Here is a 25,194-nt window from a genome sequence, read left to right as displayed (position 1 = left end):
CACACAGACACAGAAACCACTTTTAATTGTTCTCCGAGACAAGGAAGGGAGGGAAAGCGGGACATTCCAGTTTCCGTTCAGAGACTGGAATGGCTTCTGTAATTCCGGGACTGTCCCTGGAAAACAGGGGTACTTGGAAGGTATTAAGCGGTCCTGTGGTTTGCTAGAACAAGATGTCAAATTTGTTCTCTAAGTCATGGGTAGGCAAACTAAGACCCGGGGGCCAGATACGGCCCAATCGCCTTCTCATTCTCAATCCGGCCTGCGGACGGTCTGGGAATCAGCATGTTTTTACATGAGTAGAATACGTGCTTTTATTTAAAATGCATCTCTGGGTTGTTTTGGGGGCATAGGAATTCGTTCATTTCCCCCCCTATATATTATATATATATAGTCACGCCCCCCACAAGGTCTGAGGGACAGTGGACCGGCCCCCTGCTGAAAAAGTTTGCTGACCCCTGCTCTAAGTCCTTGCCAGTTCATAGCAGTGTGTGTGTGTGTGTGTGTGTGTGTGTGTGTTAGCAAATGCAACATATCTAAAAGCCTTACGTAAATAAAGAGTAAGTTCTTTAGGGAAATACTCCTTGCAGGACAAGCTTGGAGTTTGTGCAAAGCACCATGTGGAGAGCATGTGATCTGCTTGCAGAAGGTCCCATGTTTGATTCCCAGCAGGTAAGACTGAGAGACAACTCTCTCTGTGATCTCTCTGGAGATCCACTGCCAGCCAGTGCAGCAAATACTGGAGTTATTTTCTATTCTAAATGGGATCCACTATCAAGGCAGCCCCATCAACCTCTCCCTATTTTCCTCTCTCCCTGCTTGCTTTCATCTCCCTAATACATAAACCCACCCCCACAACATTTCTCCAGTGAAAATAGGGATGTTCTATTCCATAATCAAAGGGACATGGGTGGCACTGTGGGTTAAACCACAGAGCCTGGGACTTGCCGATCAGAAGGTCGGCGGTTCGAATCCCCGTAATGGGTGAGCTCCCATTGTTTGGTCCCTGCTCCTGCCAACCTAGCAGTTCAAAAGCACATCAAAGTGCAAGTAGATAAATAGGTACTGCTCCAGCGGGAAGGTAAACGGCGTTTCCGTGCGCTGCTCTGGTTCGCCAGAAGCGGCTTAGTCATGCTGGCCACATGACCCGGAAGCTGTATGCTGGCTCCCTCAGCCAATAAAGTGAGATGAGCGCCGCAACCCCAGAGTCGGCCACAACTGGACCTAATGGTCAGGGATCCCTTTACCTTTACCTTTATTCCATAATCATAATGATTTCACTGTTTATACCCTGCCCATCTGGGCAGCTCCTAACATATATAAAAATATATGCCTTGGGGATCAGAAAACTCCATACCCTCCAACGTCCTGCCATATACCCTCCAGTATTTCTCCTGTGAAAATAGGGACGTCCTAAGGAAAAGCGGGACATTCCGGGATCGGATCAGAAACCGGGACGGCTTCTGTAAACCCAGAGCTGTCCCTGGAAAAAAGGGATACTTGGGTCGGTCTGCTAATGCTCCAAATATATGCAGTGACTACATTATTACATGAGCACTGTTCCACAGCATTCAATATTTTCATTTACATACACTCATTCGAAATAAGATGGGTTTATGAAGCAATTCTGCATCCTCCCACCATGCTGACAAAGAATTCTACGAAACAGTAGTCACTGTTCAGCGTTGGACATCATATTTGCCAAATACACAAAGCTTCACAGCTTGTCTTTCATCCTACAAAGTCTGGTCCCTCGCTTCATTTAAAGATTTTCAGAGACGTTGAAACGAAAGATTTCATTTTGTACTTGTTATGGTTTGAAGGAATTCTATAAAGATTGTCTATTGCATATGTACATGTGGTCATTGTGTTGCCTAGACATTGCTAACCAAATAGATGCTAAGCGTTATTATTATTATTATTATTATTATTATTATTATTATTATTATTACTAGTGGCAGCAATAGTACTAGAAGCAAAGTGGCCAACTTGCAGTTCAGTCCAAAGTGCTCTGCTCTCCTCGCCGCAAGCTTGTGTCCTGGTGGGCTTCCTCATTTGCAGACGGACACCTCTCCCAAGCCCCTGCCTTTGACAGTGGGATTCCCTGCATCTTCCTTCACCATCTTCTACAGCTACATGGCCAGCAGGGTGAATCCTCCCCTAATGAACCTGCTCATCACATATGTAGAACGAAGCATCGATCTGACAAGAGAATCACTCCCGGCACTGCCAGAAGAGAAGAGCGAGGAACCTGGAAAATCCATCACGATTAGCATCTGAAGGAGAAACAGCTCTGCGGCGGGCGAGCCCTGCCTGACCAGGGAATCCTGGCTCAATTACGTGGACCCCCTTTCTGGGGGACTCCACAGCCCCGTTGGCTTTGCTTTTCTTTCTCTCGCTAAGCATTTAAAGCACGCTTTCCCCCCACCCCAAAAGAATCCTGGGAACTGTAGTTTGTTGAGGGTGCTGGGGAATCATTTGTTGTTTAGTCGTTTAGTCGTGTCCAACTCTTCGTGACCCCCTGGACCAGAGCACGCCAGGCACTCCTGTCTTCCACTGCCTCCCGCAGTTTGGTTAAACTCATGCTGGTAGCTTCGAGAACACTGTCCAACCATCTCGTCCTCTGTCGTCCCCTTCTCCTTGTGCCCTCCATCTTTCCCAACATCAGGGTCTTTTCCAGGGAGTCTTCTCTTCTCATGAGGTGGCCAAAGTCTTGGAGTCTCAGCTTCAGGATCTGTCCTTCCAGTGAGCACTCAGGGCTGGTTTCCTTCAGAATGGAGAGGTTGGATCTTCTTGCAGTCCATGGGACTCTCAAGAGTCTCCTCCAGCACCAGAATTCAAAAGCATCCATTCTTCGGCAATACTACGGTTCCCAGAATTATTTGAATGTGCTTTAAATGTGTAGATGGCAGGGTCCCTTCCATATGTACAATTATCTGATTCTATAAAGCTGTTCTAAACACAGAAGGATCAGGCTGGCCTTTTAAACAGACAGGATATTTCCAGGGGATGCGAGATCCATCGAGCACCGGCACCAGCCGTGAAATTTTATATATTTCCTTGCTACTCCCATTTTATTAGTCACCCAATAAATAAAGAAAAGATATATATTCTCGGCGACAGGCAATGATAGCGTGGAACAAAATTAAACATGCAATGAAGCCGGCAACTCAAACAAGAAAACCAATAAAATCCAAGCCAGGAAGAATTCAGCAATAAAATATCTAGCCCAACATGCAACAAACACCTGGGACTCTCAGCCCATCAGCAACCGATTCTGTGAATCCATCAGCAGAGCGCAGCCACACGCACCCCAGAATAGCTGAAAACCGACCAATCACCATCAATGTGCAGAGAACAAAACAACATCATGCTAAATAAATAACTAAACCGGGTGTTCAAAGGTCTTAAAAGGCCTGGGGTGATTTATTTCACCAAGTATTCTCTTGGCACTGAAAATGTGTTAAAATAGGCACCAGGAGGGTCTCTCTCGGGAGAGCATTCGTCAGGTGGTGGTAATACTCAGAAGAGGGCCTCTGTAGATTATGGGATGGGGAACCTGTGGCCCACTGGTTAGACTACAACTCCCATCATTCCTCTCTCCAACGGCCATGCCGGTGTTCTTTAGGTCAGCCTTTCGCCACTTGAGCCCAGTTCTGGACTACAGTTCCCATGAGGCCCCAGCCAGCAGCACGGCTGTAGACCAACCAGGGACGGGGTACCCTTTTCAACAGGGGGCCACATTCTATTCCAGGGGAAATTCCAGGGGCCACATGCCAGGTGAAATATACTCAGAGTGGATTTCATGCTCTTTCTTCAGCTCATAGTGGTGAGGAGGAATGGAAGTTCCCCCAGAATGTCTGCTTTATATACACTATTTACACAATGGGCCCCACGTGATTGGCTAATTCCGGGATTCACCTGTAGGCCAATCAGGTTGCAGATTCACTTCCACCTGGAACTGGATTGGGTGGCTCCTGTGGACCAATCAGACTGCTGGACCCTATTGTTCTAGGACCAATCAGACTGCTGCCTTTTGGATCCTATTCAACTCAGTACATAACACCAGGTCAGAGGTCAAAGTGGGTGGGAAACTGAAGCAAAGTTTACCTAGTTAGCACAGAGAGAGAAACACTTAACTGTGCAAAAAAGAAAAGAAAGTACAATACCCTTAACTGAGTAAAAAAATGAAGAGGCATTCTCAGGGGTCATGGACAAATTCCAGCCAGGCAAAACCAATCAAGGTGGGTGCAGAGCAGGGCTAGTGGGGGTGTGGTTACGGAAGCAGCCACAATCAGCCTAAAGTTCTAAGGCTCCTCACCCCGCCACACATTTTCTTCTTGATGTTTTTGGGAGTGATTGTAAGCTGCCAGGGCTGCAGCTTCTATCGAGATTTGCTCCTGGAGCCCAGAAGACACAGCTCCCGGGGTTTATGGAATAATAATAATAATAATAATAATAATAATAATAATAATAATAATAATATAATGAAGAAGATGAAGAGTTTGGATTTGATATCCCGCTTTATCACTCCCCTTCAGGAGTCTCAAAGCGGCTCACAATCTCCTTTCCCTTCCTCCCCCACAACAAACCCTCTGTGAGGTGAGTGGGGCTGAGAGACTTCAGAGAAGTGCGACTGGCCCAAGGTCACCCAGCAGCTGCATGTGGAGGAGCGGAGACGCGAACCCGGTTACCCAGATTACGTGACTACCGCTCTTAACCACTACACCACACTGGCTCTTAATAAATTAATAATAATTTATTATTTATACCCCACTCATCTAGCTGAGTTTCCCCAGCCACTCTGGGCGGCTCCCAGTTGAGTGTTAAAAACAATACAGCATTGAATATTAAAAACTTCCCTAAACAGGGCTGCCTTCACATGTCTTTTAAAGATAAGATAGCTGCTTATTTCCTTTACACCTGAAGGGAGGGCGTTCCACAGGGCGGGTGCCACTACCGAGAAGGCCCTCTGTCTGGTTCCCTGTAACCTCACTTCTCACAATGAGGGAACCGCCAGAAGGCTCTTGGCGCTGGATCTCAGTGTCCGGGCTGAACGACGGGGGTGGAGACGTTCCTTCGGGTATACTGAGTCAAGGCCGTTTAGGGCTTTAAAGGTCAGCACCAACACTTTGATTTGTGCTCGGAAACGTACTAGATAAAGGAGAATTACCAAGCCCTACAGCATTGTCCAGCGCAAAGAGAACGGCTTACCTTGTGAACCGCGTTCCATTTCAGAAAAGGAGGCAGCGAGAGATTAACGCAGATTTGACTCACAACAAAGGGGTGGGGGGGCGAGGGAGGGGGTAAATTAGGCAAAATTAAATGGATCTTTTTCTCACTAATTCGCAGACTGGCGTCCAAAGGGGATTGCGAATCAGCAAAGCCTCATTAGAGAGGTGTGCAGTGTAATACCTCCTAACTCAGCAGGGTGTTGTTCCGCGTTTCGAGAAACAGACGCATTTTCACGGCCAAGGACAGGTCCAGGTGCTTTGCCACCCTGTGCCCTGCAAACCTGTGTCCCAGGATCGCTTGCAAAATGGCACAGAGGATGTCAGGTTCCAAAGCGCAGGACACAGACTGACGGCGTCAGCCTCCCTAGAATGCAGAGCGGCTCCCAGCAAATGCTTGGGGTCCATGCTTCGATTTTTGCACTTTTGTATGCAAGTTGGCATAGATGTGGCTCCCAGACAGTCCCTCATCCAGGCACTAACCAGACTCCGACCTGCTGGGCTCCACCCAGGTGGGGAGTCTTCCCAGTAAGGGAGAGAGATTCAATTCAGTTCAATTTTCAGGCACCTTTCCTACCTAAGCAGCACCTTCCGGAAACAAGATGCAAACTGAAACACAGTTGTCCTTTGAAATTTACATGCCTCTGAATTTTGTGCTGCTGTTCTCCACAATTTTGTGCTGCCGTTCTCCACAATTTTGTGCTGCCGTTCTCCACAATTTTGTGCTGCCGTTCTCCACAATTTTGTGCTGCCGTTCTGTCCATCTACAGAAATGTGTGGACAGGGTGTGTGCGTGCAAAATGCCATGCAAAGATATGTGCGCTAGGAGAAATTCACACTAGAATACTGATGACATTTCACAAGGACTTATTTTTTTAAAAAAAGTCATAGAAAATGGAGAAAATGGGAGACACCAAAACTAAATGATCCATGCACCCATAACCTGCAGACCACACCCTTTCGGTCCATGCAAGCTTCAAAGGGGCACATCCACTGATGATGGTTCATAAACAAACATACTTGGGGTGGGGTGTCAGTTTGGATGACACTTGTAGGTCTCTTCCAAACCTGGGGTCCTATGTAAGCAATAAGAGGATACCAGCTCAACCAGTTTCTTTGTTAAGGTAGTGGACTTAGCCAGCCAAGTACACCCATTTACATATCCAAAAAGGTTGCCCTGTTGCCATAGAGACAAGCCAGGGAAACTTCCCTTATCCACTTGGAAGAGCTTGATGTTTGAGTTTTGGCTACTGCTGGAAGCTGAGGGCACAGAGTTGTGTTCTGCTTTGTGCTGGACCCAAAGTGGTAACTTGGGGCTTCCCTGGCAACTGAGTGAGGAAGTAAGATCTGTTGGGGTGTCAGTGCTGTGAGCCTCTCCCATCCTATGCTCAGGTTGTATACCTGTGTAAATAAAACCCTATATCCTAAAGATATCACAGTGTCCATTGACCTTCATTCCAAGTTAGCCGAACCCTAGGTGAGTGCAGGCAACGATGGAGTCTCTCGCCACTCTGAGATTGGGGTGCACACAACATTGGCGTCAGAAGTGGGGGGTTGTGTTTCCTGGAGGAGGAACTGGCAGTGAGGTGTGCCTGAGTTAAGATGGAGAGAGAGAGACATGTGCTGCTCTCTGCCGGACTCAAAGCTGTGGCTTGGGACTTCCCTGGAATCATAGAATCATAGAATCATAGAGTTGGAAGAGACCACAAGGGCCATCGAGTCCAACCCCCTGCCAAGCAGGAAACACCATCAGAGCACTCCTGACATATGGTTGTCAAGCCTCTGCTTAAAGACCTCCAAAGTAGGAGACTCCACCACACTCCTTGGCAGCAAATTCCACTGTCGAACAGCTCTTACTGTCAGGAAGTTCTTCCTAATGTTTAGGTGGAACCTTCTTTCTTGTAGTTTGGATCCATTGCTCCATTGTGTCCGCTTCTCTGGAGCAGCAGAAAACAACCTTTCTCCCTCCTCTATGTGACATCCTTTTATATATTTGAACATGGCTATCATATCACCCCTTAACCTCCTCTTCTCCAGGCTAAACATGCCCAGCTCCCTTAGCCGTTCCTCATATGGCATCGTTTCCAGGCCTTTGACCATTTTGGTTGCCCTCCTCTGGACATGTTCCAGTTTGTCAGTGTCCTTCTTGAACTGTGGTGCCCAGAACTGGACACAGTACTCCAGGTGAGGTCTGACCAGAGCAGAATACAGTGGCACTATTACTTCCCTTGATCTAGATGCTATACTCCTATTGATGCAGCCCAGAAACTTAATGGGGAAGCAAGAACTGTTGGAAGGTTGGTGCTGTGATCCGCTTCATCCTTTGTAAGTGCTGGAACCCCGGAGTCTCTCAGTGCTCAGAAACTGGGGTGCACACAACAATATAAAGCGAAGGGACTTCAGAGCCAAAGAACAAGAGACGTTCCATATTCCACTACTCTAGCACTGACAGAGGGAGGGAGTCCAGATTTCCAAGAGGGAAACTTCCCTCTTTCCTTCTTTTTCACCTGAGCTCCCGTTTCCACCGAGGAAGGTGGCAAATTGGATCAGAGACTGCAAGGCAACGGTGGCCATAAACCTTTCTCAGGTTGTGACTGACCCTGCCAGTTCTGAGGTACTTCATTAGCAGCAACAGGGAGAGAAACTGGGGGGGGGGGTCGCAAAAGCATGATTAAGGAAGCCTCAGGCATTGACGCAGGAGGAGAGATTATGAGAGTGTGGTATTTATAGCTTGGGGGAATGGGTGAGAGCCAGATGGGCCTTGGGGTGGCGGCACTAAATATTGCACGGGTGCAAGGTGGATAGAGGATCACCTCTCTCTCTCTCTCCCTCCCCTCCCCCTCTCTCCTCTGGGCTGCAGGAGGGGGAGGCATGAAAGAGATTTATTTCACGCCTCCTCTGTGGCACCTCTCACACATACGCATCTGCTGTTCAGTAGCAGATTGCGACTTGTTACTAGGACATGCGGTGTATCAGATTTGGATTTTGGCAGGAAAAATCTCGCACGCAGCATGGGTCGCTCTTCCACGTTTGGCATGTGCCTGCCATGTGGAGCCAAATGCGCTAGGTGCCTGCCTGCATGTGCTCTTACCTCTGAGCATGGACAGAGATGAACACAATTCCCATTAGAATTCCCACCCCCAAACCCAATTCATTGCACACTTATTTCAAGAGTCTCCTGGGAATGTTTAAGAAAAGACCTCTTTCTACCGGTCCACATATTGTATCACAGTGTGGTACGTTGGCTTGACAGCCACGGACAGAAAGTCTCCACAGAGGGTGGTGAACACAGCACATGATATCATGGGCTGTCCCCTGAGCCCACTAGATGACATCGCAAGGGACCGTTGCCTTAGGAGAGCGAGAAATATTCTCAGGGACGATTCACACCCTGGCCAGCACCTCTTTAATCTTCTAGCCTTGGGCAGGAGATATAGAAGTATAATCAGTCATACCAACAGGCTAAAAAACAGTTTCTATCCATGGGCTGTTAGGCTGCTGAACGGAAAATAATATAGTGCCACTGACTTTCGGAGTTGGTGTGTTGTGCAACAAGCACACAGAGTGCAATGAGATTGAGTGTTTGTGGGGGGGGGAGGCTTGGTTAATTTCATTGTACACAGGTTGTACATTGACAATAAAGTTACAGTGGACGCTCGGGTTGTGAACATGATCCGTGCGGGATGCACATTTGCAACCCACAGCGTTTGCAACCCGCATCTGCGCACATGCAGGTGGTGATTTGGAGCTTCTGCGCATGCGCAAGGGGTGATTTAGCACGTCTGCACATGCGCGACCGCCGAAACCTGGAAGTAACCCGTTCCGGTACTTGCAGGTTTCGGCAGTCCACAACCCGAAAAAATGCAACCTGAAGCAGCTGTAACCTAAAGTATGACTGTATTATTATAAAAAGTCACATACTGGATCTAGCCCATTTGCAGCAGTCGTCCATCGAGGTACTCACAAACAAGGTTTTAAAAGGTCAACCTGGTATACTGCTCTTGAATATGGAGGGTCCATATCTCTTCCATAGCCGGCAGCTGCTTAAACAAATTTGTCCGGTCGTTTTTCAGAGCCACTGCAGCTGATGGGTCATAAACATGCCTCGTGGAGTGTGCTCCTTAAACTGACAACGCATTTTCCAGCTGATATGACTGGCACTCCTGTGAAAGCCCTTGCTGATCTCTGGAACATCTCATTGGCCAGGGTCCTTGCCCCCTGAGTGCCCTCTCCCACTTTGTGGAGCCAGTTTGGCTTCCTGGTATACTAGAGCTTACGGTGAGGAAACAAGCTGGGAGACAGCTCGGACGCGAGTAGAGGGAAGCTCGGGTGAAGTGCAATTGCACAGTGTTGAGGGCTCATCGTCAAGCCTACCTAGTGGCAGCGAAGGCAGCAAAGAAGGCAAAGAGTGTGTCCTCAATGTGCTGTCCGGCAGAGCTTTTCCAGGTAATGTGGGGTCTCTTACAGTCTGGCCCTGTTAAGTTGTGGGTGAACATATCAGACAACACAGCGATTCTTCAACAGCTCTTGTTTATTCAGAGGCCAGAACAGAACTGAGCTGAAGGGTTCAGCCAGCCTGCTTCTATAGAGCTCCACTAGAACGCAACAGTAACCATTTTCTGTAACTATCCAATCACTGAACGTCACTTTCGATCCTTCATTTGCATAACTATCTACAATATCCCCCTGCTGGCCCAGGGTGAGAACTTCAGTACATAACAGGCCCAGAGGTAGAACCAAGAGTAGTTCACTGTAACTTCGTTTGCAAAGCATTTTGAGGCCAAAATCCTCAACATTTTGCAGGAGGGGGGTGGTTCCTGCCTGCATGAAGGAGGCCATGGCAGAATCACTCCTCAAGAAATCCTCCCTGGATTTGGAAAATCAAAGATGGCAATCTTCCCTTCCTGGGCAAGGTTCTTGAGCGGGTGGTCGTGGACCAGATCCATAGGCGCCGACTCCATGGGGCTTGAGGGGGCCCGAGCCCCCTCAAAAATTCGTTTGGGGGGCTCCGCCCCCCCAATAATCTCCGGAGCCCCTCCAGCAGAGCGCCATCGCCGCCCCTCCCCCAGCCCAAAATGCACAGGGTTGGGCTGCCTGCATGCCTCCTGCCCTCCCTCCCGAGCAAAAGCTCCACCCAATTTCCTTTGGAGCTGATTAATAGGCGCAGCACGCTCTCCCCTATTCGCTCACGAGGAGGCGGCGCCACTTTATTTGCATATTCATGAGCTTATTTATTATTCATGAGCTTTCCCGGGGGCCCCCCCCAATATTTTTAATAAGTCCGCGTCCCTGACCAGATCTGGGCACTCTTGGAGGAAACTGATTTTCTAGATGCATTTCAATCGGGGGTACAGACCTGGTTTGGGCATGGAGACTGCTTTGGTATGATGATCTCTGTCGGGAGAGAGAGAGGTGGAATGTGTTGCTATAAATTCTCATTGATCTCTCAGGGGCTTTTGTTACCATCAGCCATGGTCTCCTTCTGGAGTGGCTGTCCAAGTTGCGGGTGGCAGCACTTTGCAGTAGTTCTGGTCCTATTTGGATGGTCATTTCCAGAGGGTGATGCTTTGGCCCCATGGGTCCTTCACTGTGGGGCTCTTCATGGTTCAATTTTATCCCCTATGCTGTTTAACATCTACATGAAACCACTGAGTGGGTTTCCATTGTCGGTAATAAGCTGATGACACACAGCTCCAGTTTTCCTTTACATCTTCAGGTTTGGCAGTGGATGTGCTGGACCATTGTCTTGCCTGGATGGGAGCCCAAAAACTGAAGCTCAATCCAGATAAGGCTGAGGCTCTTTTAGTGGGAAGTTCCATAGACTGGACGGCTGGGAGGTTGCCTGCTCTTGATGGGGTTCCACTTCCTCTGAAGGACCTGGTAACTTGGGGGATACTTCTGAATTTTTCTCTGTCGCTTGAGTCTCAAGTGGTGTCAATGGCACAGAGTACCATCCATCAGCTTTGGCTGGTGGCCCAACTATATGGACAGGGATAGTTTGCCTTCCGTCATCTATGCTTTGGTAATCTCTAGGTTAGATTACTGCAAGACGTTATATGTAGGGCTGCCTCTGAAGACAGTTCAGAAACTAGGCCGCTATGAAGTATAATTTTTATTTTATTTTTGAAAAAACACTTTTTTAAAAAGGATCTGGTGCACATGGTTGCATTGTTTTGTGCTATGTGGTTGCATGACAGCCATATTTTCACAGAGGGGATGGAGAGAGCAAAATCATTAGGAGAAGTCAACGTTTTACTCTAGAGCTTACTGAACTTTTTGCCCCATCAATTATTTCTAATAAAAGGTAAAGGTACCCCTGACCATGAGGTCCAGTCACGAACAACTCTGGAGTTGCCCGCTCATCTCACTCTATAGGCCGAGGGAGCCGGCGTTTGTCCGCAGACAGTTTTTCTGGGTCATGTAGCCAGCATGACTAAGCCGCTTCTGGTGAAACCAGAGCAACACATGGAAACGCCGTTTACCTTCCCGCTGCAGTGGTACCTATTTATCTACTTGCACGTTGACATGCTTTCGAACTGCTAGGTTGGTAGGAGCAGGGACCGAACAACGGAACTCACCCCATCACAGGGATTCGAACCGCCAACCTTCTGATCAGCAAGCCCTAGGCTCTGTGGTTTAACCCACAGCGCCACCCATGTCCCTTATTATTTCAAATAGTGGAACACAACTCTAGCTCGTGCAGAATTAGAGTTAGAGAGATTGTCCAGAAGCCCATGTCCTCTGCACAGTTCCTAGCCCCGTGAGTTCGCCCTCCCCATCATTGCTGCTGCCTCCGAGGTATCTTGGTTTTCTCCCAGTAGTGGAATAAAAACGGCACTGCAAGGAACGGTGGCATTTTGACACCTGTCAAGGCTGCAAGAGTGAATTGCGGCCCAAATGAATGTTTGCAAGGATGATTGGCAGCTAGAATTAGCAGTGGCCCTCTGATTCACAGTCTATTTCTGATTTGGCCCTCGGTGCTGAATAAGAGTCATTCCTCTCTCCCCCACCCCAATAAAACATACACCTTGTCACACGTTTGCACCCACAAATGTCTCCTAGGCTTTGAGCAGCGTCCCAGGAACTGCTGGTACACTGATGCAACCTTAACTTGTGCTTTTTAGTTTAGAAAGACAAGCAACAAGTACGGTAACTGTCTGCTGTTTAAGAGGAGTGTGAAATGTTGAACAGAAATCCCAGTTAAAGCAGATGCTTCTCTTTCCTGCCGCCACCAACAAAATTATTCCTTTGCCTCCACCAGCGGTGTTACGGGTGCAAATTCAAGAGGTGTAGTTTTTCCCCCCTCGACCCATGAAATGCAGGAGATCTACCTGGTGAATTTTTGGTTCATGCACTGCTATAACCTGCCTGGTATGCACACACACACACACACATCTCCAGTCAATGCACAGGTTTGAATAAAATACTGTATTAACAGATACCTTAAAAGATGAAAAGCAGGCTGACACGTTCTGCCTGCCATCAACGGCTTGTTAGGGAGAGAGATGAAATAGTCTCGCCGCACCTCTAGGAGATGTTTTAATAAATTATGTTCACTAGTATTCTGCCCTTCACAACAACCCTGTGAGGGAACTCTGTACCATCACCCAGATACTAGATCTTGCAAGCTGACCTGACTCCTGGTGAGTTTCACAGCAGAGCTAAGATTTGAACTGGGATCAGAGGCCCACAGCTTTCATCATTCTCTTATGCTTAACCTGGAAGAGGGAACTTACACCCAAGCTTTTCTGGACCAGCCATCTCAACATCTAGATTCTAAACACGGAGCAAGAAATAAGCAGGATCGATCAAAAGAGGGAGAAGGAATCATCTCCCTATTGTGCCCATTTTGCAGGTGGGGAAACTGAGCAAGGCAAGCAGCAGAACATCATGGGCCTGGGCATTGGCGGGGTCTCCTGCTCTGCCAATAAGACCACCACCCCAACAATAATAACACACACACACAACTGCACAGAGCCCCTCAGAAGGCTAGAGGCTGTGGGAATGAGTCCTCCAGCCACCTTCTCTGACTCTCTCAGATTCAGGGACCTCCTAGCTGCAGCCTTTCTCAGCCTGTGGGTCCCCAGATGTTGTTGAACTACAACTCCCATCACCCCTCGCTAGCAAGGCCAGAGCACAGGGATGATGGGAGTTGTAGTCCAACAACATCTGGGGACCCACAGGTTGAGAACTGCTGTAAGTGCAAGCCACTCACTCAGCCAACCCAGATCTTGCATCCGGCAACCGAAACCGTGGCACCATCAGACACAATAGTTACAAGCGCTATAATAAGAACAAGTTTGCGTCCAGTTCCTTTCAGCCCCCCAACTCCCCCAGCGCTTGGTCTACCCTACAAGACAACTCATGAGGCTGGCAAAATGGCTGCGGGGCTGGAATTGGCATGCCAGGGCCATGAGACAAGCCAAGAGGTGTGCATTTTTTTTTGTTATTATTATTATCATTATATATCACCCTCTCCATCTCAAACAAATATCTCCTAGGGAGACAGTCCTTGCCAGGGGACATCCCAGGGTGATGGACTCTGCCTCCAACAAGTTGCCTCCAAGTTGGGGATGGGAGAAGGTGGGAAATGGAGCAGGCAAAAAAATTATGTCACATCTGGAGATGCACAGCACAGGAGAGCATCAAATCCATACTCGCTTTAAGGCACCTTCACGTCTCACTTCTGTCATTTGGAAAGTGTCCCCCCCTTCTTAATGTGGGGAGGGAGTTGAGGAGGGAAAGTCCCCTGATTTTGGGATCCGGGCAGTTGCGTATTTGATGTGAATTGTTTTCTGGGGAGGGGGGAATCTCCTCTCGTCTCCCAGGTTTGGAATCTGAAACATATAAACATCTGATGGTTTTTAGGGTGTGTTGAGACACTTATGGCTCAATATGGTTGCTGAACCAGAGGGGAAAGGGGTTTGCTCCCCTCTGAACTGCAGAGCTTCAGCTCCCACGAACTACTTTTGGCCAGGCGAAAATTCAGTTTGTTTATGTGCAGGATCCAGCCTCCTCTCCCAACCCGGCGCTGGTTTCTCTTAGTCCAGGATGTGGCCATTGTGGAGCCCAAATCTCTCAGACTGAACTAGACTGAACCGGGGAGTGGGGACGCCCACGCGCCTATTCCACTCTGTCAGAGTATATTGAACGGCAACCAGAAATAATTCTTATTTATCATAAATTTTTTTTAATAAAAAAAAAAGTTTGGGGGTGGAGGAGTGGGTAACGCATGCTTGTCTCTGCAAAAGCGAGGTGGTGGCAGCGGCGAATTATCTTCTGAGATCCTTCAAAACTGAAGGTGGTGTCTATAGCAACTGTCCTAGCTAGAAAGATATGTGAGATGGGGGACGTAAAGAAGGATGGAGGGGAAAAGTGTGGGATGGATATTTAAAAAAAATAAAAAATCATAATATTATTGAGAATTCAATTACAGAAAGGAATCTTGGTACAATATTTTTAATTGTTGTTTTTTAAAACCGGGTAGGAACCTTGACATCGTGGGTACCAGGTTTTAATTTTTTAAAAGTGAGTAGGAATTTTGGAGCTGGATTTTCATTTCTTTTCATATATATTTTTCATAGCGGGTGGAGGAATTAATCACACCTCGACGCCGTATTTTAGCTAAGCACGGCTAAAACGGCACACGTTTCCAGGGCGAGGCAAAGAGGTCTCTCTCTCCATCTCTCTTTATCCCAATGGTGTCAACACAACCGGATCTACAATTGGTAGGTGGTGGGAATGCCCTCAGGAGGCCGGAGCCTCGCGGCCCCCACCCGCCCCCGAGGGTGCTATCATGTGGCGATCGCTGACCGGCACCCGGTTGTGGCTCAAATTTGCAAGTGTCTGGCGCGCGGTGCCCGGAGAGGAAGGAACGCGAAGGGACCCGAGAGTCAGCGGCGATGAAGAACGACAGAGAGAGTAAGGAGTAAACGGGAGCAGGGAGGGAGGGAAGGCTCAAGACAGCCCGTGGTCCCGATCCTGATCGACAGCGGATCACCCAGAGACCCAGAAGCTCCCCAACACACACTACTCCCCCGCCATCGGATCAATCCAAGCAGGAAAAGAGGATTTGGGTAGGTGGGTGGCGGGGAGGAAATGAAGGAACAGGAACCCCTCTCTCTGTTACCCCGACACGCACACGCACGCACACACGATCCTCTGCCCCGCGAGCGGAAAAGGACCCCCCCCCCACGTCGTCCCAGCACTTACCTTCCTCTGCGCCTCCTCTCAGAGAGAACCCACAGCTGTGGCTGAGCCAAGCCGGTCAGTTCCTCGCCATGGTCTTTCTCTCGCGCTCTCTGCCCGCCGCCCTCCTCCCCACGTTGTTCTTCAGCAGGGCTGGGCGCCGTGTGCGAGGGCTGGGAGCCGTGCCTAACACGAAGGGGGGGGCGGTGGAAGCCCGAGAGCCCCCAGATCCTGGTCGCTGCCCCCACCAGCCAGAGAGTGTCCCTTCCTCGGAGCCAGAGACAAGAGAGAGATGGAGAGCGAGCCCGCCTCTGGTGAAAGGAGGAGGAGGAGAGAAGGGGAGGGGCAGCGCTGGTGCGGGGTGGGGGGGAGGTTGTGGGAAGAGAGAAATGAGCCCTCAGGACCCACAGAAAGAAGCTATGGGGCGGGAGGGGGGTGCAAGGAAACCCCCGCCTCCACCGGGAAAGGGAAGCGATGCAACTCTGCCCAAGCTGGGTGGTGGTTAGCAGAGGCCACGTTGCCAGGGAGTGTGAGAGCTGCGTGAAAGAACGCCAAGTCTGCTGCTTCGCCATGCCCGGATCGGGTCCAGGTTTCTGCTCAAGGCAGCCCCAGCCACCCACCCACTCGAGCAGCCGGGCAGCTCCCTTCGCCCCCAGCAAATCAGTACCACGGTGAGTCTGGACAGAGAATAGCCATTTCAGCACCAGGAAACGGTGGACAGCTCCCGCAGACCGGACAGCGCATCCAATGTATTTGGGGAAGGGGGCGTTGGAGAGAGAGGGCGCGACTCGCATTTTAAGAGTGCAAAATTTGGTATCTCTGTATTATTGCTTCTAAAGTTGTGTTTAGAAAGGAAGGAACACGAGAGTCGCATCCACTTCAAAATAAAAATAAAAAGATGGTTTGACGGTTGTGGGCAGCTGGGTATGAGGCTGAAAACCTTTGGTTTAAGCCCCAGCTCAGGCCCATGAACTAGCTAGCCTTGGGCAGCTATCCGCACAGGCACGAATACACAGACTTCTTATTCAGCCTCGGTTCTTCTATCTGTAAAATGGGAATAAGGTTCATTGGCCAAGGCCTTTGCAAAGGCAAGAATGAGCGTTGGGCAACAGAACCATCAGACAGAGTTTGTTCGTCCCTGGAGAAAAGGAAAAGTAAGGACTGAGGATTACTCTTACTAGCTCATTGTTTGTAAACGTGCAGTGCCTCTTTTATGAACTAGCTGCAATCTGTGACTTAAAGCCTTGCAAAGACAGTGCCTCTGTTTTATTTTTGCAGTTTATGTTAATGCACAGGTGGTTTTTTTTAATTGACTTGAGACGTCTTGTACTGAAAATCTGAAATCAATAAAAAATATTCAAAAATGGGGAGAGCATGCAACTGGAGAAAATAATAATAATATAATAATAATTTATTATTTATACCCCGCCCATCTGGCTGGGTTACCCCAGCCACTCTGGGCGGCTCCCAACAAAATATTAAAATACAGTAGTCCGTCAAACATTAAAAGCTTCCCTAAACAGGTCTGCCTTCAGATGCCTTCTAAAAGTCTGGTAGTTGTTGTTCTCTTTGACATCTGCTTGGGAAGGCCTTCCACAGGGCGGGCGCCACCACCTAGAAGGCCCTCTGCCTGGTTCCCTGTAACTTGGCTTCTCGCAGTGAGGGAACTGCCAGAAGGCCCTCGGCGCTGGACCTCAGTTTCCGGGCAGAACGATGGGGGTGGAGACGCTCCTTCAGGTATACTGGGCCTTTGAGGCTGTTTAGGGCTTTCAAGGTCAGCACCAACACTTTGAATTATGCTCGGAAATGTACTGGGAGCCAATGCAGGTCTTTCAAGACCGTTGTTATGTGGTCTCTGCAGCCGCTCCCAGTCACCAGTCTAGCTGCTGAAAACAAAGCCATTTCCTTTTTTAAAAATAATAATAATAATTTTTTTTGAAATATAACAGTAAAATTGAAAAAGGAAAAAGGAAAATACAAAATAAAAACAGTTAAAAACATACATTTTTTCTTTTACTTATTTTCTTTTAGCTTATTTGCCGGACTTCCTCATACCTCCCTTTTTTGTATTCCACTTCAATTTATTGGTTCAGCAAATCCTTACCATTAGATTTTAACCCATTTATAACCCTTTTTTCATATTCTCTTAAATAAAAAGATAGCGTTGCTTCTTCACTTAAAATATGTCCCTCCATCCTGCAAGATCACAAGAAGGAGGCATTGCTCAGAGTTCCACATCTGTGCAGCTAGGGACTGTTCTAGATCCACCAAACACCTTAATCAGCTCTAGTCTCTGGCTTCTGGCTTGGGGCCAGAGGGCAGGTGGGGAGCAAAAATGGAGGAGGAGAGTAGTTGTCCCCATTTATTTAATTTGGGTGTTCCCGATGCTCAGAATCCACCTCCAAAGAACTGGTTTAACATTTTTATGCCTCCTCCCCAACAAAAAAACCATGCAAACTGGCTAAGACTGATGGGAACTGCTGTCCAAAACATCTGGAGGTTGCCTTGTTAGGGAAGGGGCTGGCACATCTGAAAGTTACTTAAAAGACATTCCTAAAGATCTGCACCATTTCTTGGGTTGGAGAAAAAAGCATTTCATGTGTATCTTGTGCATGATATTTAATATGCTTTTGAATTCTGGTGCTGGAGGAGACTCTTGAGAGTCCCATGGACTGCAAGAAGATCCAACCTCTCCATTCTTAAGGAAATCAGCCCTGAGTGCTCACTGGAAGGACAGATCCTGAAGCTGAGGCTCCAAGACTTAGGCCACCTCATGAGAAGAGAAGACTCCCTGGAAAAGACCCTGATGTTGGAAAAGATGGAGGGCACAAGGAGAAGGGGACGACAGAGGACAAGATGGTTGGACAGTGTTCTCGAAGCTACCAGCATGAGTTTGACCAAACTGCGGGAGGCAGTGGAAGACAGGAGTGCCTGGCGTGCTCTGGTCCAGGGGATCACGAAGAGTCGGACATGACTAAATGACTAAACAACAACAATCAAGATTGTGAACACTCTCTGCTATATATCAACAATGGTATATATGTTTACACACGAACACACACTACATATATAGATATAGAACATGTAAATTGCCCAAGGCAATCACAATACGGTGCCCTGAAAAATAAGTTTTTGTTTCCTGGTATAGCTTATGCACATTGGAGCAAGTTTGCATAATTCATCTGCTTGCTCTCCTGAGATTTTATTCAACCATGCTCCCGGGCTTCTGAGCTGTCAGCCAGCTGTGTCCACATACATTCAGGCACAACTTCATTGGCATGTGGACTAGAAACTTGTTGTTTTTTTTAAAAAAATGAAAAGGCAAATAATAAAACAAAATGCATACACCAGCTTTTATTTCTTTTACCAAAATATCCTGCCATTTCCTCAAGACCTCTCTCCTCCTCCAGAGGGCTTACAATACAATTTTTGAAAAAAATAGTGTTAAAAAACTAAAAATGGCCACAAGGGGAGGGGATTTAAGCAGCCAAAAGAAAATTTACAGCAGCAGCAAATAAAATTTAGTTGGGGTCTAAAGATCTATTAGAAATCTATGTCTTAGCCAGTTGCTGAGCAACATAAGAAGCTGTGGGACCACAGGTTTGGATTTTAGTTTAAATATTTAAATATATATTTTTGTATTGATTCAGTAATTTAAAATTCTCATACTCTTACCTGTAAGTTTGAAACTGATACCTTGTTAGTCAGATGTAGAGGAGTATTTAACAGAACGGAATAGGCATCATGTTTGATGACCCTATAGGACATATCTTGTATCATACAGTGGATGACATTTAATTACTTTTCAGAATATGTTTTTAGGGTTTATTGTACTGCTACTCTCCCGACAGGAAGAAAAATCCCATCATAAAATGAGGGGTCTTTAGTGGCCATTTATATATAGTCTCTATTGGTTGAAAAAGTATGAAAATATATTTATCTTGGAAATTTCGTTCCATACTGCCTAAAGTATTTTTTGGTTCTCTATTTGTGGTGCAAATAAAAAACCAACCAATAGAAGTACCAAAACAAAAAACACAAAAAACCCCACAACCCAGTTAAATCTGCAAGATTAAACTTTTATTAAAATGCCTGATTTTTTTTTAAAAAAAAATGTATTCAGAGTACAGTGGTACCTCGGGTTAAGTACTTAATTCGTTCTGTAGGTCCGTTCTTAACCTGAAACTGTTCTTAACCTGAAGCACCACTTTAGCTAATGGGGCCTCCTGCTGCTGCCGCGCCGCCAGAGCACGATTTCTGTTCTCATCCTGAAGGAAAGTTCTTAACCTGAAGCACTATTTCTGGGTTAGCAGAGTCTGTAACCTGAAGCGTATGTAACCTCAAGCGTATGTAACCCGAGGTACCACTGTAATGTAACCCACTTAACAAGTTTAGTCTTAAGCAGCTTATAAAGAGATGAAATAACTAAATAAGCAAACTTAACAAGGCTATATCTGCACTGACAGAAATTGGTTCTAACGTTGGTTGTTCAGAGGCATGCACTGTGGTATGAACTGACAGGAGGTTTTGCACAGCCATAGGGTGGGATAACCAGAATAGCCAACATGTCCAGAGGAGGGCAACCAAAATGGTCAAAGGCCTGGAAACGATGCCTTATGAGGAACGGCTAAGGGAGCTGGGCATGTTTAGCCTGGAGAAGAGGAGGTTAAGGGGTGATATGATAGCCATGTTCAAATATATAAAAGGATGTCACATAGAGGAGGGAGAAAGGTTGTTTTCTGCTGCTCCAGAGAAGCGGACACAGAGCAATGGATCCAAACTACAAGAAAGAAGATTCCACCTAAACATTAGGAAGAACTTCCTGACAGTAAGAGCTGTTCGACAGTGGAATTTGCTGCCAAGGAGTGTGGTGGAGTCTCCTACTTTGGAGGTCTTTAAGCAGAGGCTTGACAACCATATGTCAGGAGTGCTCTGATGGTGTTTCCTGCTTGGCAGGGGGTTGGACTCGATGGCCCTTGTGGTCTCTTCCAACTCTATGATTCTATGATTCTATGATTCTATGATTCTATGATTCTATTCTATGTCTAATTAAAGCATGAAGGGGTTAAGACCATAAAGTAAGCTGTCCTGCCTGGATTTGCTCAGCTTGGGAGGGACTAGGTAATCAGTCCTATTGTTCTCCATCAGCCTATCTGAGAAGCGCAGCGTGTGAGGAGGTCTGAGCTGGTTGCTGCAGCTCAGACCACATGGCTCTTACAAGCCTCTCTTGAGTTTCTGTACATACAAAAAAGGGAACTTTCACCACTGCAACTAAGCCAAGTTTTACTGCCTGTGCAACTTTTTCTGAATGCTATATGGAAAAGTACATGAATCTGACCTTTGGGTAGTTTGTAAGTAAAGTATGTTTGACTTACCAAACGTGTGGTCTTTTTCTATGCTAGGGAAACTGGGAGGAACTTGGAAGAATCCTCTGAGAATCCTCCGGAAAAACAATCTCTCAAAGGACCTGTTGATGGCATTTTACCATTGCACTGTGGAGAGTGTATTAACTTATGGTCTGTGTGTGTGGTTTGGGAGCTACACGGCCAGGGAAAAAAATGGTGCTATCCAGGGTTGTAAAGACCGCAGAGAGAATAATTGGGTGCACTCTTCCCACCTTAGTTCAAATCTATGCTGTCAGGTGCCATAAAAAAGCGGCAGAGATAGCGCGGGATAGTACGCACCCCGGAAATGATCTCTTTCAGCTTCTGCCTTCTGGAAGAAGGTATAGGGTTATAAAGACCAGGACTAGCCGCCTGAGAAACAGTTTCTACGCAAATGCAATTCTGGTTCTAAACACAGCATAAGGGGTCTCTATAGTATAGTGTATTTTAAAATGGGGTTGCAGAGTTTTTAGGGGTTTTTGAATGTTTTATGTAGTTTTTCAATTTCATTGTTCTGCATGGGACAATGACAATAAAGATATCGTATATCGAAGGGCACAATTTCTCCCAAACATCCTGTATTTCCCCGCTTTACTCTGCTGCATATTCTGTGATTTTTAAATCTCTGTTGGGGTTCTCTCACTTAAGAGTACCTGCCCCAAACTTGGGTCTTGGCATCCAAGAATTCATCTTTCTATATTATTATTATTATTATTATTATTATTATTATTATTATTATTATTATTATTATTATTATCTTCTCCTGCATCACCTGATTCTCCCATATGTATGCAAAGAATTGGCCAGAAGGCACACTGATGATTGATTGATTGATTGATTGATTGATTGCATTTACATTCTGCCCTTTTCTCCAAGGAACTCATGGTTCTCCCCCTCCTCATTTAATCCCCACACAACAACTCTGTGAGGTAGGTTTAATAATAATAATAATAATAATAATAATAATAATAATAATAATAATAATTTATTATTTATACCCCGCCCATCTGGCTGGGCTTCCCCAGCCACTGTGGGCGGCTTCCAAAAGAATATTAAAATACTATAATACATCAAACATTAAAAGCTTCCTGAAACAGGGCTGCCTTCAGATGTCTTCTAAAAGCCTGGTAGTTGTTGTTCTCTTTGACATCTGATGGGAGGGCGTTCCACAGGGAGGGTGCCACTACCAAGAAGGCCCTCTGCCTGTTTCCCTGTAGCTTTGCTTCTCTCAGGGAGGGAACTGCCAGAAGGCCCTCAGCGCTGGACCTCAGGGTCCAGGTAGAACAATGGGGGTGGAGATGCTCCTTCAGATATACAGGACAGTGGCCGTTCAGGGCTTTAAAGGTCAGCACCAACACTTTGAATTGTGCTCGGAAACGTACTAGGAGCCAATGTAGGTCTTTCAAGACCGGTGTTATATGGTCTCGGTGGCCACTCCCAGTCACCAGTCTAGCTGCCGCATTCTGGATTAGTTGTAGTTTCCGGGTCACCTTCAAAGGTAGCCCCACGTAGAGCGTATTGCAGTAATCCAAGCGGGAGATAACCAGAGCATGCACCACTCTGGCGAGGCTAGGCTGAAAGAGTGACTGGCTCAAGATTAAGGCTTCATGGCCTAGTGGGGATTCGAACCCTGGTCTCCCAGGTCCCCGTCCAACATTCTAACCATTATGCCACACTGGCTCTCACCGTGGCTCAGCAGCCTTGCTGAAGCTAAGTAGGTGTGGGTCTGACCTGTTTCTGGATGGAAGGTTCTATGGAAGAAAGGAGGTGCATTTTCTATTTTAATTTTTTTAAGCAGCAGAAGGGAAAAGGGAAGCCATGCAAGGTAAATGGCCAGCTGAAGTAGGAGCTCCTTGCTTAAAAGGTTTCCCGTCCTGTTGAAACCATTAATACTTTAATAATTCTTTCAGTCCTCAGTCAGGGGTCTATTCAGGCTGTCTGCTGGTGCCCAAACACTCCCTTAACTGCTTATTTTAAAGCAAAAAAAAATTCCAGTTGTGCTGCAACCAAAGACAGCACAGGGATAAATCCTTAAAATGGCCACTAAGGCAGAAAAGGCAAAAAAGACTAAGGGGAGGAAGACCTGTTGTCCCATATTCAAAAGAGCAAACCACACACAACTTCTGGAAGCGAAAGGACTTGTCTGAGGAATGAGCACAGGCAGTGGCGTAGCGTGGGGGGTGCAGGGGGGGCCGGCCGCACCGGGCGCAACATCTGGGGGTTAGGGTTAGGGGGCGCAAATCCACGGGTTAGGGGGCGCAAATCCATGGGTTAGGGGGCGCAAATTACTTGCCTTGCCCCGGGTGCTGACAACCCACGCTACGCCACTGAGCACAGGGTCTACTTGTGTGGTTAGAATCTAAAATATATAAAAGGATGTCACATAGAGGAGGGAGAAAGGTTGTTTTCTGCTGCTCCAGAGAAGCGGACACGGAGCAATGGATCCAAACTACAAGAAAGAAGATTCCACCTAAACATTAGGAAGCACTTCCTGACAGTAAGAGCTGTTCAACAGTGGAATTTGCTGCCAAGGAGTGTGGTGGAGTCTCCTACTTTGGAGGCCTTTAAGCAGAGGCTTGACAACCATATGTCAGGAGTGCTCTGATGGTGTTTCCTGCTTGGCAGGGGGTTGGACTCGATGGCCCTTGTGGTCTATTCCAACTCTAGGATTCTATGATTCTAAAAGATGTGAAAACTACCATACAGTGGTACCTCGGGTTACATACGCTTCAGGTTACAGACTCCGCTAACCCAGAAATAGTCCTTCAGGTTAAGAACTTTGCTTCAGGATGAGAACAGAAATCGTGCTCCGGCGGTGCGGCAGCAGCAGGAGGCCCCATTAGCTAAAGTGGTGCTTCAGGTTAAGAACAGTTTCAGGTTAAGAACAGACCTCTGGAATGAATTAAGTACTTAACCCGAGGTACCACTGTACTTGAAAGCACTAGACCATGGGTAGGCAAACTAAGGCCCGGGGGCCGGATACAACCCAATTGCCTTCTAAATCTGGCCCACAGACGGTCCAGGAATCAGCGTGTTTTTACAGGAGTCGAATGTGTGCTTTTATTTAAAATGCATCTCTGGGTTATTTGTGGGCCATAGGAATTCGTTCATTCTTTTTTTTCAAAATATAGTCCGGCCCCCCACAAGGTCTGAGGGACAGTGGACCAGCCCCTTCTGAAAAAGTTTGCTGACCCCTGCACTAGACTTAGGGATCCAGCAACCACTGTTGAAAATGTCCGCCCTTGATTTGCAAGAAAAATAAATGGGTATGGAAGAAAGACCATGCCAGAGGAATCTCCACTTATGAGGGATCCTTGAACAATCAGAGAGGGGCAACGCTCCGTGATGCTCTGATTCCCAGCACCTGCCAAAAACAATTGCTACAGTATTGTTTCCAGTGTCCGAAGTAGACCCTGTGAAGTTTGTAGACACCAGCAGTCCCAGTGAAGTTACCAGCAGTCGGCTTACCTGTACTCTTGCACCATTCTGCCTGTGCAGAACATTTTACTGGGGGCTAAGTAACTTTAAGGGACGCTGGTGGCGCTGTGGGTCAAACCACAGAGCCTAGGACTTGCCGATCAGAAGGTCGGCGGTTCGAATCCCCGCGACGGGGTGAGCTCCCGTTGCTCTGTACCTGTCCTGCCAACCTAGCAGTTCGAAAGCACGTCAAAGTGCAAGTAGATAAATAGGTACCACTCCGGCGGGAAGGTAAACGGCGTTTCCGTGCGCTGCTCTGGTTCACCAGAAGCGGCTTAGTCATGCTGGCCACATGACCCGGAAGCTGTACGCCGGCTCCCTCGGCCAATAAAGCAAGATGAGCACCGCAACCCCAGAGTCGGTCACGACTGGACCTGATGGTCAGGGGTTCCTTTACCTTTACCTTTAAGTAACTTTAACCTAGCACTACATTGGCTACAACACTGTGGGTCTACTCTGAATGAAATAATTATGTCCATGTATACCATGCACTTATCTCTTATATATGTACGGACACAGGGATGATTTTTTTTTTAAAAAAAGGTTATAGGAAAGATACAGGAGAAAAGAATACAGGGGCTTGCCCTAGACAAGCCCTGCAGGCAGTCCCAGTTGAGAACAAATGGAACAAGCCCTCCCTCTTCTCTTCAAGAGGAACTCCAAAGAGAAACCCATCTTTCTTCACTACAGAAAACCCAGCTAATATACCAGCAAATATCTGTTCCTCTTCTGGGAAATGAAAAAAAACAACCCAAAACAGTTCTCTTTTCTGAGCAATATGGCATCCTCTTGATTCCTGGATTCCGGCTTCCAAATGCCGGGTTTGGAAACACCTGAGAAAGCATAATCGGAATGTCAGTTTATTTTTAAGCATGTGCTTCTCACTCAGCGGTAGACCTTGGAGAGTCAGAAAA

The 25,194-nt window shown here is 47.2% G+C and overlaps 1 protein-coding gene across 1 annotated transcript in view; it reads right to left on the bottom strand.

The window, feature by feature from the left end:
* SLC8A2 (solute carrier family 8 member A2) overlaps window positions 1-16,150 on the bottom strand; it is a 137,189-nt gene extending 121,039 nt beyond the window's left edge. Inside the window, exon 1 of the mRNA XM_082230986.1 lies at window positions 15,444-16,150. The gene's annotated coding sequence lies outside the window, so the exon portion shown is untranslated. The remainder of the gene's footprint in view (window positions 1-15,443) is intronic.
* Between the last annotated feature and the right edge of the window lie 9,044 nt (window positions 16,151-25,194).

The sequence above is a fragment of the Podarcis vaucheri genome (genome assembly GCF_965113315.1).
Source record: "Podarcis vaucheri genome assembly, chromosome: 7".
NCBI classification, from domain to species: Eukaryota; Metazoa; Chordata; class Lepidosauria; order Squamata; family Lacertidae; genus Podarcis; species Podarcis vaucheri.
Note: the sequence above shows the minus strand (reverse complement) of the source record. Positions and strands in the feature narration are given on the sequence as shown.